This window comes from Aegilops tauschii, chromosome 2 (assembly GCF_002575655.3).
Source record: "Aegilops tauschii subsp. strangulata cultivar AL8/78 chromosome 2, Aet v6.0, whole genome shotgun sequence".
In the NCBI taxonomy this organism is placed as follows: Eukaryota; Viridiplantae; Streptophyta; class Magnoliopsida; order Poales; family Poaceae; genus Aegilops; species Aegilops tauschii.
The window spans coordinates 80,583,233-80,596,393 of record NC_053036.3 but is presented as its reverse complement, the minus strand read 5'-3'; the positions used below and the strand labels follow the sequence as shown (position 1 = coordinate 80,596,393).

The following is a 13,161-nucleotide window of genomic DNA, read 5'->3' as shown; positions in this document are numbered from 1 at the left end:
AACTAATGCATAAAAACTGGGTAATAAAGGGGTATGATCAATGTGTTACTTGCCTTGTTGATGATCCGCAAAACCTAGTGACTCGTAGTAGCACGCTTCGCACTCCGGGAATTCTATCGCAAACAAACAATAGCATACATAAGCACTCAAGAAAAGATGCATGGGTAAAACTCAAATAAGAAGACCTAACCAGAAAGTTCAACTGAAGAACTCCGGTTTGCAAAAAGATTCAAATCAAACGGAGCAACGAAACTCAATCTACGAAAGAAACAAGATTCGTTTACTAATCTGGACTAAAGTCAAATTTTACAGTACCAAAATCTTGTTTAAGTTGGTTAAACAAAAAAAGGGTTTCACGACGAAGATCTAGGCGCTTGTTTCATCTGATTTGGATAAACGAGCGAAAAGATAAACTAAAACGAAGACCGGGGCAGAAATCGCGATCGAAAATAATCGCGGAAAAACCCTGGAAAAAAACGAGACGAACAGGCTAACGAATGAACGTTCGCTGTCTGCGGCTATCTGACGAACAACGTTCGTTAAAACGAACGTACGGACGAACGTCCGCTATTTAACTAAACCAAAGAAAAACCGAACAAAACCGATCAAAAAAATCGATCTAGGGTTTTTCTGAAAAAAACCAAGGTTAACCGAAGAAAACCGACCGGTCAACGGCGGGATCCGGCTCGGGCTGGTTTTAAAGGCCCCGGGCGTAGTGTCCTGGACAAACACGGCCCGTTAGGTCGGTTCGGATTTTTTTATAAAATAAATCCTGACGCGGAAAAACTAATAAAAGAAATACTAAACGGAGTCCAAAAATCCTGAAATAAATTTTCACGGTCCTCTAATAATATTGCGGACAATGTGAACATTTATTTGTGCCTCTAATACAATTTTGGAAAACACATATTTTTCCTAATTCAAAATAAAATAGCAATAAAATCCAAATAAAATTATTTATTTGATTTTAACAATTTTTTCCTCCCATGTTTCTTTTATTTTGGAGAAGTCATATTATCTCCTCTCATATATTTTAATATGAAATATTTTTGAAGAGAAAAAAAAATAATTAAAACCAAATGATCCTCTTTTTCTAGATTTGAAAACTCAAATATGAAAATAACGAAATTCCCAACTCTCTCGGTGGGTCCTTGAGTTGCTTAGAATTTCGAGGATTCACGAAACGAAATGCGATAAAATATGATATGCATGAATGACCTATGTATAACATTCCAAATTGAAAATTTGAGATTTTACATGAACTAGGTATGATGATACCGACGATCAAATCTTGGGCAAGTAACATACCGATGACAAAGGGAACAACGTATGTTGTTATGCGATTTGACAGATAAAGATCTTCGTAGAATATGTCGGAGCCAATATGAGCATCCAGGTTCCGCTATTGGTTATTGACCGGAGATGTGTTTCGGTCATGTCTACATAGTTCTCGAACCCGTAAGGTCCGCACGCTTAACGTTCGATGATGATTTGTATTATGAGTTATGTGATTTCATGACCGAAGATAGTCCGGAGTCCCGGATGAGATCACGGACATGATGAGGAGTCTCGAAATGGTCGAGATGTAAAGATCGATATATTGGATGGCTATATTCGGACATTGGAAAGGTTCCGAGTGATTCAGGTATTTTTTGGAGTACCGGAGAGTTACGGGAATTCGCCGGGGGAAGTACTGGGCCTTAATGGGCCATACGGGAAAGGAGAGAAGGGCCTCAAGGGGTGGCCGCGCGCCCCCCCATGGGCTGGTCCGAATTGGACTAGGAGGGGGCGCCGCCCCCTCCTTCCTTCTCCCCTCTTCCTCCTTCCCTCCTTCTCCTACTAGGAATAGGAAAGAGGAGGGGAATCCTACTTGGACTGGGGAGTCCTAGTAGGATTCCACACACCTGGCGCGCACCCTTGGGCTGGCCACCTCTTCCCTCCCCTCCTTTATATACGTGGCCAGGGGGCACCCCAATAGTACAACAAAGTTTCTCTTAGCCGTGTGCGGTGCCCCCTCCACAGTTTTCCACCTCGGTCATATCATCGTAGTGCTTAGGCAAAGCCCTGCGCCGGTAACTTCATCATCACCGTCACCACACCGTCGTGCTGACGGAACTCTCCCTCGGCCTCAGCTGGATCAAGAGTTCGAGGGATGTCACCGAGCTGAACGTGTGCAGATCAAGGAGGTGCCATGCGTTCGGTACTTGATCGGTTGGATCGCGAAGACGTTCGACTACATCAACCGCGTTACTAAACGCTTCTGCTTTCGGTCTACGAGGGTACGTGGACACACTCTCCCCGCTCGTTGATATGCTTCTCCTAGATAGATCTTGCGTTATCATAGGAAATTTTTGAAACACTACGTTCCCCAACAGTGGCATCCGAGCCAGGTCTATGCATAGATGTTATATGCACGAGTAGAACACAAAGAGTTGTGGGCGATAATATTCATACTGCTTACCAGCATGTCATACTTTGATTTGGCGATATTGTTGGATGAAGCGGCCCTGACCGACATTACATGACCGCGTTCATGAGACTAGTTCTACCGCCGTGCTTCGCCCACAGGTGGCTAGTGGGTGTCTGTTTCTCCAACTTTAGTTGAATCGAGTGTGACTACACCCGGTCCTTGTTGAAGGTTAAAACAGCACACTTGACAAAAAATCATTGTGGTTTTGATGCGTAGGTAAGAACGGTTCTTACTAAGCCCGTAACAGCCACGTAAAACTTGCAACAACAAAGTAGAGGACGTCTAACTTGTTTTTGCAGGGCTTGCTGTGATGTGATATGGTCAAGACGTGATGATATATAAATTGTTATATGAGATGATCATGTTTTGTAAAAGTTATCGGGAACTGGCAGGAGCCTTATGGTTGTCGCTTTATTGTATGAATTGCAATCGCCATGTAATTGCTTTACTTTATCACTAAGCGGTAGCGATAGTCGTAGAAGCAATAGTTGGCGAGACGACAATGATGCTTCGATGGAGATCAAGGTGTCAAGCCGGTGACGATGGTGATCATGATGGTGCTTTGGAGATGGAGATCAAAGACACAAGATGATGATGGCCATATCATATCACTTATATTGATTGCATGTGATGTTTATCCTTTATGCATCTTATTTTGCTTAGTACGGCGGTAGAATTATAAGATGATCTCTCACTAAATTTCATGGTATAAGTGTTCTCCCTGAGTATGCACCGTTGCGACAGTTCATCGTGCCGAGACACCATGTGATGATCGGGTGTGATAAGCTATACGTTCACATACAACGGGTGCAAGCCAGTTTTGCACACGCAAAACACTCGGGTTAAACTTGACGAGCCTAGCATATGCAGATATAGCCTCAGAACACTGAGACCGAAAGGTCGAGCGTGAATCATATAGTAGATATGATCAACATAGTGATGTTCACCATTGAAAACTACTCCATCTCACGTGATGATCGGACATGGTTTAGTTGATTTGGATCACGTGATCACTTAGATGATTAGAGGGATGTCTATCTAAGTGGGAGTTCTCAAGTACTATGATTAATTGAACTTTAATTTATCATGAACTTAGTCCTGATAGTATTTGCATGTCTATGTTGTTGTAGATCAATAGCTCTCGATGTAGCTCCCCGTTTTTTTGATATGTTCCTAGAGAAAAAAAAGTTGAAAGATGATAGTAGCAATGATGCGGACTTGGTCCATGATCTGAGGATTATCCTCATTGCTGCACAGAAGAATTATGTCCTTGATGCACCGCTAGGTGACAAACCTATTGCAGGAGCAGATGCAGACGTTATGAACATTTGACAAAGCTCGGTATGATGACTACTTGATAGTTTAGTGCGCCATGCTTTACGGCTTAGAACCGGGGTTTCAAAAACGTTTTGAACGCCATGGAGCATATGAGATGTTCCAAGAGTAGAAATTGGTATTTCAGACTCATGCTCGTGTTAAGAGGTATGAGACCTCTGACAATGTACTTTGCCTACAAGATGGAGGAGAATAGCTCAGCTAGTGAGCATGTGCTCAGAATGTCTGAGTACTACAATCACTTGAATCAAGTGGGAGTTAATCTTCCAGATAAGATAGTGATTGACAGAGTTCTCTAGTCACTATCACTAAGTTACTAGAACTTCGTGATGAACTATAATATGCAAGGGATAACGGAAACGATTCCTAAGCTCTTCGCGATGGTGAAATCGGTGAAAGGTAGAAATCAAGAAAAAGCATCAAGTGTTGATGGTTGACAAGACTGCTAGTTTCAAGTAGAAGGGCAAGGAAAGAAAGGGAACTTCAAGAAAGAATGGCAAGCAAGTTGCCACTCCCATGAAGAAGCCCAAAGCTATACCCAAGCCTGAAACTGAGTGCTTCTACTGCAAAGGAAATGGTCACTGGAAGTGGAACTGCCCTAGATACTTGGCGGATAAGAAGGATGGCAAAGTGAACAAAGGTATATTGGATATACATGTTATTGATGTGTACTTTACTAGTGTTTATAGCAACCCCTCGGTATTTGATACTGGTTCAGTTGCTAAGAGTAGTAACTCGAAACGGGAGTTGCAAAATAAACAGAGACTAGTTAAGGGCAAGGTGATGATGTATGTTGGAAGTGATTCCAAGGTTGATAAGATCACCATTGCACACTCCTTTTACCTTCGGGATTAGTGTTGAACCTAAAATAAATGTTATTTGGTGTTTGCGTTGAGCATGAATATGATTGGATCATGTTTATTGCAATACGGTTATTCATTTAAGTCAAAGAATAATTGTTGTTCTATTTACATGAATAAAACTTTCTATGGTCATACACTCAATATAAATGGTTTATTGAATCTCGATCATAGTGATACACAAATTCATAAATATTGAAGCCAAAAGATGCAAAGTTAATAATGATAGTGCAACTTATTTGTGGCACTGCCGTTTAGGTCATATTGGTGTAAAGCGCATGAAGAAACTCCATGCTGATAGGCTTTTGGAATCACTTGATTCTGAATCACTTGATGCTTGCGAACCATGCCAGATGGGCAAGATGACTAAGATTCCGTTCTCCGGAAAAAATGGAGTGAGAAACTAACTTATTGGAAATAATACATATTGATGTATGCGGTCCGATGAGTGTTGAGGCTCGTGGCGGGTATCGTTATTTTCTGACCTTCACAGATGATTTGAGCAGATATGGGTATATACTTGATGAAACATAAGTCTGAAACATTTGAAAAGTTCAAAGAATTTTAGAGTGAAGTGGAAAATCATTGTAACAAGAAAATAAAGTTTCTACGATCTGATCGTGGAGGTGAATATTTGAGTTACGAGTTTGGCCTTCAATTAAAAAAATGTGAAATAGTTTCACAAACTCATGCCACCTGGAACACCACAACATAATGGTGTGTCCGAATGTCATAACCGTACTTTATTGGATATAGTGCAATCTATGATGTTTCTTACCGATTTACCACTATCGTTTTGGGGCTATGCATTAGAGACAGCTACATTCACGTTAAATAGGGCACCGTCTAAATCCGTTGAGACGACACCGTATGAACTATGGTTTGGCAAGAAACCTAAGCTGTCGTTTCTTAAAGTTTGGGGTTGCGATGCTAATGTGAAAAAGTTTCAACCTGATAAGCTCGAACCCAAATCGGAGAAGTGCGTCTTCATAGGATACCCAAAAGAACATGTTGGGTACATCTTCTATCACAGATCCGAAGGCAAGATCTTTGTTGCTAAGAATGGATCCTTTCTAGAGGAGTTTCTCTCGAAAGAAGTGAGTGGGAGCAAAGTAGAACTTGATGAGGTAATTGTACCTTCTCCCGAATTGGAAAGTAGTTCATCACAGAAATCAGTTCCGGCGATGCCTACACCAACTAGTGAGGAAGTTAATGATGATGATCATGAAACTTCAGATCAAGTTACTACCGAACCTCGTAGGTCAACTAGAGTATGTTCTGCACTAGAGTGGTACGGTAATCCTATTCTGGAAATCATGTTACTAGACCCTGATGAACCTACGAACTATGAGGAAGCGATGATGAGCCCAGATTCCGCGAAATGGCTTGAGGCCATGAAATCTGAGATAGGATCCATATATGAGAACAAAGTGTGGACTTTGGTGGACTTGCCCGATGATCGACAAGCCATTAAGAATAAATGGACCTTCAAGAGGAACGGACGCTGATAGTAGTGATACTATCTACAAAGCTCGAATTGTCGAAAAAGGTTTTCGACAAGTTCAAGGTGTTGACTACGATGAGATTTTCTCACTTGTATCAATGCTTAAAAGTCTGTTCGAATCATGTTAGCAATTGCCGCGTTTTATGAAATTTGGCAAATAAGAGTTGTATATGATGCAACCAAAAGGTTTTGTCGATCCTAAGGGGTGCTAACAAAGTGTGCAAAGCTCCAACGATCCATCTATGGACTGGTGCAAGCATCTCGGAGTTGGAATATATGCTTTGATGAGTTGATCAAAGCATATAGTTTTATACAGACTTGCGGTGAAGCCTGTATTTACAAGAAAGTGAGTGGGAGCACTACAGCGTTTCTGATAAGTATATGTGAATGACATATTGTTGATCGTAAATGATGTAGAATTTTCTGGAAAGCATAAAGGAGTGTTTGAAAGGAGTTTTTCAAAGAAAGACCTTGGTGAAGCTGCTTACATATTGAGCATCAAGATCTATAGAGATAGATCAAGACGCTTGATAAGTTTTTTCAATGAGTACATACCTTGACAAGTTTTTGAAGTAGTTCAAAATGGAACAGTCAAAGAAGGAGTTCTTGCCTGTGTTGCAAGGTGTGAAGTTGAGTAAGACTCAAAACCCGACCATGGCAGAAGATAGAGAGAGAATGAAAGTCATTCCCTATGCCTTAGCCATCGGTTCTTAAAAGTATGCCATGCTATGTACCAGACCTATTGTATACCCTGCCCTGAGTTTGGCAAGGGAGTACAATAGTGATCTAGGTGTAGAGCACTGGACATTGGTAAAAAATTATCCTTAGTGGAATAAGGATATGTTTCTCGATTATGGAGGTGATAAAGAGTTCATCCTAAAGAGTTACATCGATGCAAGCTTTGACACCGATCTGGATGACTCTAAGTCTCGATCTAGATACATATTGAAAGTGGGAGCAAATAGGTAGAGTAGCTCCATGCAGAGCATTGTAGACATAGAAATTTGCAAAATACATACGGATCTGAATGTGGCAGACCCGTAGACTAAGACTTGTCTCACAAGCAAAACATGGTCACACCTTAATGTTCTTGGGTGTTAATCACATAGCGATGTGAAATAGATTATTGACTCTAGTAAACCCTTTGAGTGTTGGTCACATGGCGGTGTGAACTATGGGTGTTAGTCACATGGTGATGTGAACTATTTTGGTGTTAAATCACATGGCGATGTGAACTATATTATTGACTCTAGTGCAAGTGGGAGACTGAAGGAAATATGCCCTAGAGGCAATAATAAATTTGCTATTTATATTTACTTATATCATGATAAATGTTTATTATTCATGCTAGAATTGTATTAACCGGAAACTTAGTACATGTGTGAATACATAGACAAACAGAGTGTCCCTAGTATGCCTCTACTTGACTAGCTCGTTAATCAAAGATGATTATGTTTCCTAACCATAGACATGTGTTGTCATTTGATGAACGGGATCACATCATTAGAGAATGATGTGATGGACAAGACCCATCCGTTAGCTTAGCATAATGATCGTTTAGTTTTATTGCTATTGCTTTCTTCATGACTTATACATGTTCCTCTGACTATGAGATTATGCAACTCCCGAATACTGAAGGAACACCTTGTGTGCTATCAAACGTCACAATGTAACTGAGTGATTATAAAGATGCTCTACAGGTGTCACCGAAGGTGTTTGTTGGGTTGGCATAGATCGAGATTAGGATTTGTCACTCCGTGTATCGGAGAGGTATCTCTGGGCCCTCTCGGTAATGATCATCACTATAAGCCTTGCAAGCAATGTGACTAATGAGTTAGTTGCGGGATGATGCATTACGGAACGAGTAAAGAGACTTGCCGGTAACGAATTGAACTAGGTATGATGATACCGACGATCGAATCTCGGGCAAGTAACATACCGATGACAAAGGGAACAACGTATGTTGTTATGCGGTTTGATCGATAAAGATCTTCGTAGAATATGTAGGAGCCAATATGAGAATCCAGGTTCCGCTATTGGTTATTGACCGGAGATGTGTCTCGGTCATGTCTACATAGTTATCGAACCCGTAGGGTCCGCACGCTTAACGTTCGATGATGATTTGTATTATGAGTTATGCGATTTGATGACCGAAGATAGTTCGGAGTCCCGGATGAGATCACGGACATGACGAGGAGTCTCTAAATGGTCGAGAGGTAAAGTTTGATATATTGGAAGGCTATATTCGGACATCGGAAAGGTTCCGAGTGATTCGGATATTTTTCGGAGTACCGGAGAGTTACGGGAATTCGCCGGGGGAAGTAGTGGGCCTTAATGGGCCATACGGGAAAGGCGAGAAGGGCCTCAAGGGGTGGCCGCGCGCCCCCCCATGGGCTGGTCCGAATTGGACTAGGAGGGGGCGGCGCCCCCCTCCTTCCTTCTCCCCCCTTCCTCCTTCCCTCCTTCTCCTACTAGGAATAGGAAAGAGGAGGGCAATCCTACTTGGACTGGGGAGTCCTAGTAGGATTCCCCACACCTGGCTCGCCCCCTTGGGCCGGCCACCTCTTCCCTCCCCTCCTTTATATACGTGGCCAGGGGACACCCCAATAGCACAAGAAAGTTTCTCTTAGCCGTGTGCGGTGCCCCCCTCCACAGTTTTCCACCTCGGTCATATCGTCGTAGTGCTTAGGCGAAGCCCTGCGCCGGTAACTTCATCATTACCATCACCACGCCGTCATGCTGACGGAACTCTCCCTCGGCCTCAGCTGGATCTAGAGTTCGAGGGACGTCACCGAGCTGAACGTGTGCAGATCACGGAGGTGCCGTGCGTTCGGTACTTGATCGGTTGGATCGCGAAGACGTTCGACTACATCAACCGCGTTACTAAACGCTTCCGCTTTCGGTCTACGAGGGTACATGGACACACTCTCCCCGCTCGTTGCTATGCTTCTCCTAGATAGATCTTGCGTGATCGTAGGAAATTTTTGAAATACTACGTTCCCCAACACGCCCAATGTGGCCCGGGATGGAACCGACCTAGGGTCCTCAGTACGACCCATCAGGGCAGGAATTGATGTGGGGAGAGACCCCTTGACTGGGACACCATCAGTCGTTCTTTCCTTTATTTTATTTGGACCATGATTGTTGTCTTTGCATCTTTGTGTGTGTCTAGCTTCTCTTCATGTTGTATTCAAGTGATATCCCTATATTTTTGTTTACTTCCATGCACCACAAATGCACTCCGATGGAATGTGTCATATGCTTGATGTTACGACAATACCTAATAACACGTGCATTTTCATCTAAAAAAATTCAAATAATGCACACAAACATGGAGATAAAAAAACTTTTAGTTTATACTCAATGGTGTTGTCATCAATCGTCAGGGGTGGGGGAGTGCATCTCTTGGATACCCCTAATTGGGATTTTTGATGATTTATGACACAACCACTGAGATAACTAGATAATACCCTGCGCGTTGCTGGGGGATATTATCGTGCCAAATCCTAAAGATTTGTGGGTGTATTATCAGAGGACATATAAGAGATCAGAAGGAAATGAATTCTACCACTTCAGTGTGGTATTTGTGAACTCACACAAACCATATTTGCGCAATGTATAAGCAACTATCCGACTTGAATCATAGTTCTATGTTGTTTGAGCCTTGCAAATTACAATAAGCTCTTCAAACAAACTAAACAATTGTAGTAAGGGATTCATTCTTCAAACTTTCACCAGCCTAAAAGTGGGGGGCCAAACAGAAACTGTCTCACTCAAACTGAAGGTTCCAACAATAATCAAATGTATGCCTCACAGATAATAACATCATGGATCAAAGCTGCTTGGCCATGCAATTGCACTTATACAACATGCAGACAATCTGGCTAACTTTATACATATATAAACAATGAAATCAAATTAACTAAACTTGATATATTTTACAAAAATAGATACATACCCAAGAGAAAAAAATTACTTCTCTTGCAATGATCTGAATTTAAATAAACTGATTGTGATAACAAAATTCCATACATACAAATCAATTTAATACGCACAATTTGTTGCATGGTGGGATTTCACTCCAGATCTTAGGCTATAAGTATACCTACATCAAACAACTGGAACAACAAAAGTACTGTCTTGGCAGACTGTACATACAAAAAAAGATGCCATGTTTGGCAAGTCTGCATGCAGGCTTCAACCTTTGTTTGAATCAGTTTGAGCTTCACCTATATGTGTTAAAGCGAAGGAGATATAGGGTGGGTGTCTATGTGATACAAAAGAGAGATGACCGTAGAACATGAATGCAAGAAGAACATTACCATAGATTAGCAGGAATAGGACTGAAGCAAGATCACTGGCTTGCTTTGGTTTTCATCAAACAACTTGCAGAGACAATAGAAAAGAATCAGCACAAACGAAGGTTAGAAAAGTAATAAGTAAAGATCAAAGCTTCTCTCAACAAAATCAACTATTGTAGAGAACATGAATTGTGGTATTATTGTTCGTTCAATCTAAACCTCCGATGGATATTGGTTGAAGATCAACCCGAAATTCCATCAATAATCAAAATTACCATAGGACTCGACAAAGTAAAATGGGTCAGGGTTTATGGATTTAAGAGAAGCATCGACGTAAAAGATAGAGGACCGCAGGGAGTAACTGATAGTCCATAAGATAACCAGGGAACATAAAATTATTGACTCATTTTGTTCCAAAATTGCAAAAATTATGAAATAATGAATTTGTTATCACTGAATGCGTCAAGGTTAAAAAAACATATTGAGCAAACAATGGAGCATAAAGATTATCGAGATTTATTTTCAAACTGCAATATGCTTCCATTTTCATCGGACCATGTTGATATAGATTCAAAAAAGATATTGAGTAAACAGTGGAGTACAAAGATTACCTAGATTTATTTTCAAACTGCAATCTCCTACCATTTACATTGACCTTGCTGGCATAGATTAAAAATTCTGCATAAAGAAACATCAGAAGGAGAGAGTATCACCATCGGTGCAGTATGAGTGGTGCGGCTGAACCCACCCGTGCTGGAGGACGATGGGAAGGCAATAAGGTGAGGCAAAGCACAGACTTCAAAAGGCGATCCATCAGTTTCTTATATGGAGAACGTTGGGGGGAGGAAGTGGAAGAGATTAGGAGATGGAGCGTCAAATGCCAATTATTTAAGGTACATACAGCATATGTTTTCTTTTGTTTGGAGAAAATCAGGTCGTTGGGTGGTTGTACACAACAACGGGGAAGATAAGACAGTATGAGACGGTTGGAGCGGCTGGGTTGCATAAGGGCGGAAGGAGTGGCGTACAGTTGCTGTGATATTTTCTTAGAAAAAACAAACAAATACTGAAGAACAGAGCACATGACCTTCAACTTGAAGAAGTCATCGATGTAGTTTGAAATTGTACGTCCTTGTCCGCACGCCCATGACCAATAAAATGAAGCACCGAATGACCATGACAGCTTCCTCCCCAGTTGCCAAAGGTCAGCTTGCGGAGAAAGGCCACCATTGCGACAGTAGAAGGTCGCGGCTGGAGGAAGACAAACAACGACTGAATGTTCAATGGCCCCGTTGTTTGATTAAGCACTTCTCTGAGCATTGGCTGTCACCCTTTATGCGGTCGGCTGCGCGACGGAGGGACCAGAGGGGAGCCACGGCATGTGCACAGGCGCTGCTCAGGGATGCCTGCTTCAGGCCATGGCGGCAGCGAGGAGGCGAGGGGAAGGGGCGGTGGTAGACCGGCGAGCTGATCCTTCTCAATGTTGTTCGCACGTACTCGGGCAGCGAGGGGGATGGTCACATCACGGATTCATCCTGCTGGATCCCGCAGGAATCGGGGCGCGCGATAGGGATGGCCACCGCGTCTGATGCCACCGCCGCCGCGAGGAGTAACCGGAGAGCCGCCGCGAGGAGGATCCGGAGCTGAGGAACAGGATGAGGAAGTGGCTCCTACCACCGGCGGCGGGAAGAGGAGCAGGAGGGAGTTTCTTCGGGCATGGGCAGTGGGGAATCCTAAAGATTTCGTGTTTTCTTTCGGGGATTTTTTTCTGGCACAGAGTTGAGGAGGTGGGCTTGAGTGGATTGCATGGTGCGACCTGGCTGGATGTGATTGGATGATGATGTGGCTATGCTGCATGTTGAGATAAATCAAGTAGTGGGGATGAAGTTCTTAAATATATAGGATATCTATATCGAGTTAATTGTATACCTAGTCCTTGGTTTAAGCAGAACATCGGCGGTGACGTATATCTACAATTTACAAGTTGTTGCCCACATCAAGCTCCTAGAATGCACTTTACAAGTTTCGGTGAATCCAAGATTCAAATTGAGTGTGGGATAATCGTACTACAAAGAGGAGCCGTAGGATCGAAAGTAGGTCTAGAGGAGGGGTGATTAGACTATTTGACCAAATAAAAATCTCGCCTTTTCCCAATTTTAAGTTTTGGCAGATTTTAGCAACTTAGCACAAGTCAAGCAATCAACCTACACATGCAATTCTAAGAGTATAGCAGCGGAATGTAAATCATTGCATGCGAAGGTAAAGGGAAGGGTTTGGAGAAGGCAAACACAATGTAGACACGGAGATTTTTGGCGTGGTTCTGATAGGTGGTGCTATCGTACATCCACGTTGATGGAGACTTCAACCCACGAAGGGCAACGGTTGCGCGAGTCCACGGAGGGCTCCACCCACGTCCACGAAGAAGCGACCTTGTCTATCCCACCATGGTCGTCGCCCACGAAGGACTTGCCTCACTTGGGCAGATCTTCACGAAGTAGGCGGTCTCCTTGCCCTTACAAACTCCTCGGTTCAACTCCACAATCTTGACGGAGGCTCCCAAGTGACACCTAACCAATCTAGGAGACACCACTCTCCAAAAGGTAATAGATGGTGTGTTGATGATGAACTCCTTGCTCTTGTGCTTCAAATGATAGTCTCCCCAACACTCAACTCTCTCTCACAGATTTGGCT

At 42.7% G+C, this 13,161-nt stretch overlaps 1 long non-coding RNA gene across 2 annotated transcripts; it reads right to left on the bottom strand.

The window, feature by feature from the left end:
• Nucleotides 1–10,120: 10,120 nt before the first annotated feature.
• On the bottom strand, nt 10,121–12,897 carry LOC109758838 (uncharacterized). Of its 2 annotated transcripts, XR_002231906.4 has the most exons (3): nt 11,082–12,882; nt 10,492–10,554; nt 10,121–10,398 (listed from the first exon to the last, which is right to left on the bottom strand). It is a non-coding gene; the product is annotated as an uncharacterized lncRNA (long non-coding RNA). The 2 variants fall into 2 exon arrangements; XR_012201861.1 differs by having other exon boundaries at nt 10,492–12,897.
• Nucleotides 12,898–13,161: the final 264 nt, after the last annotated feature.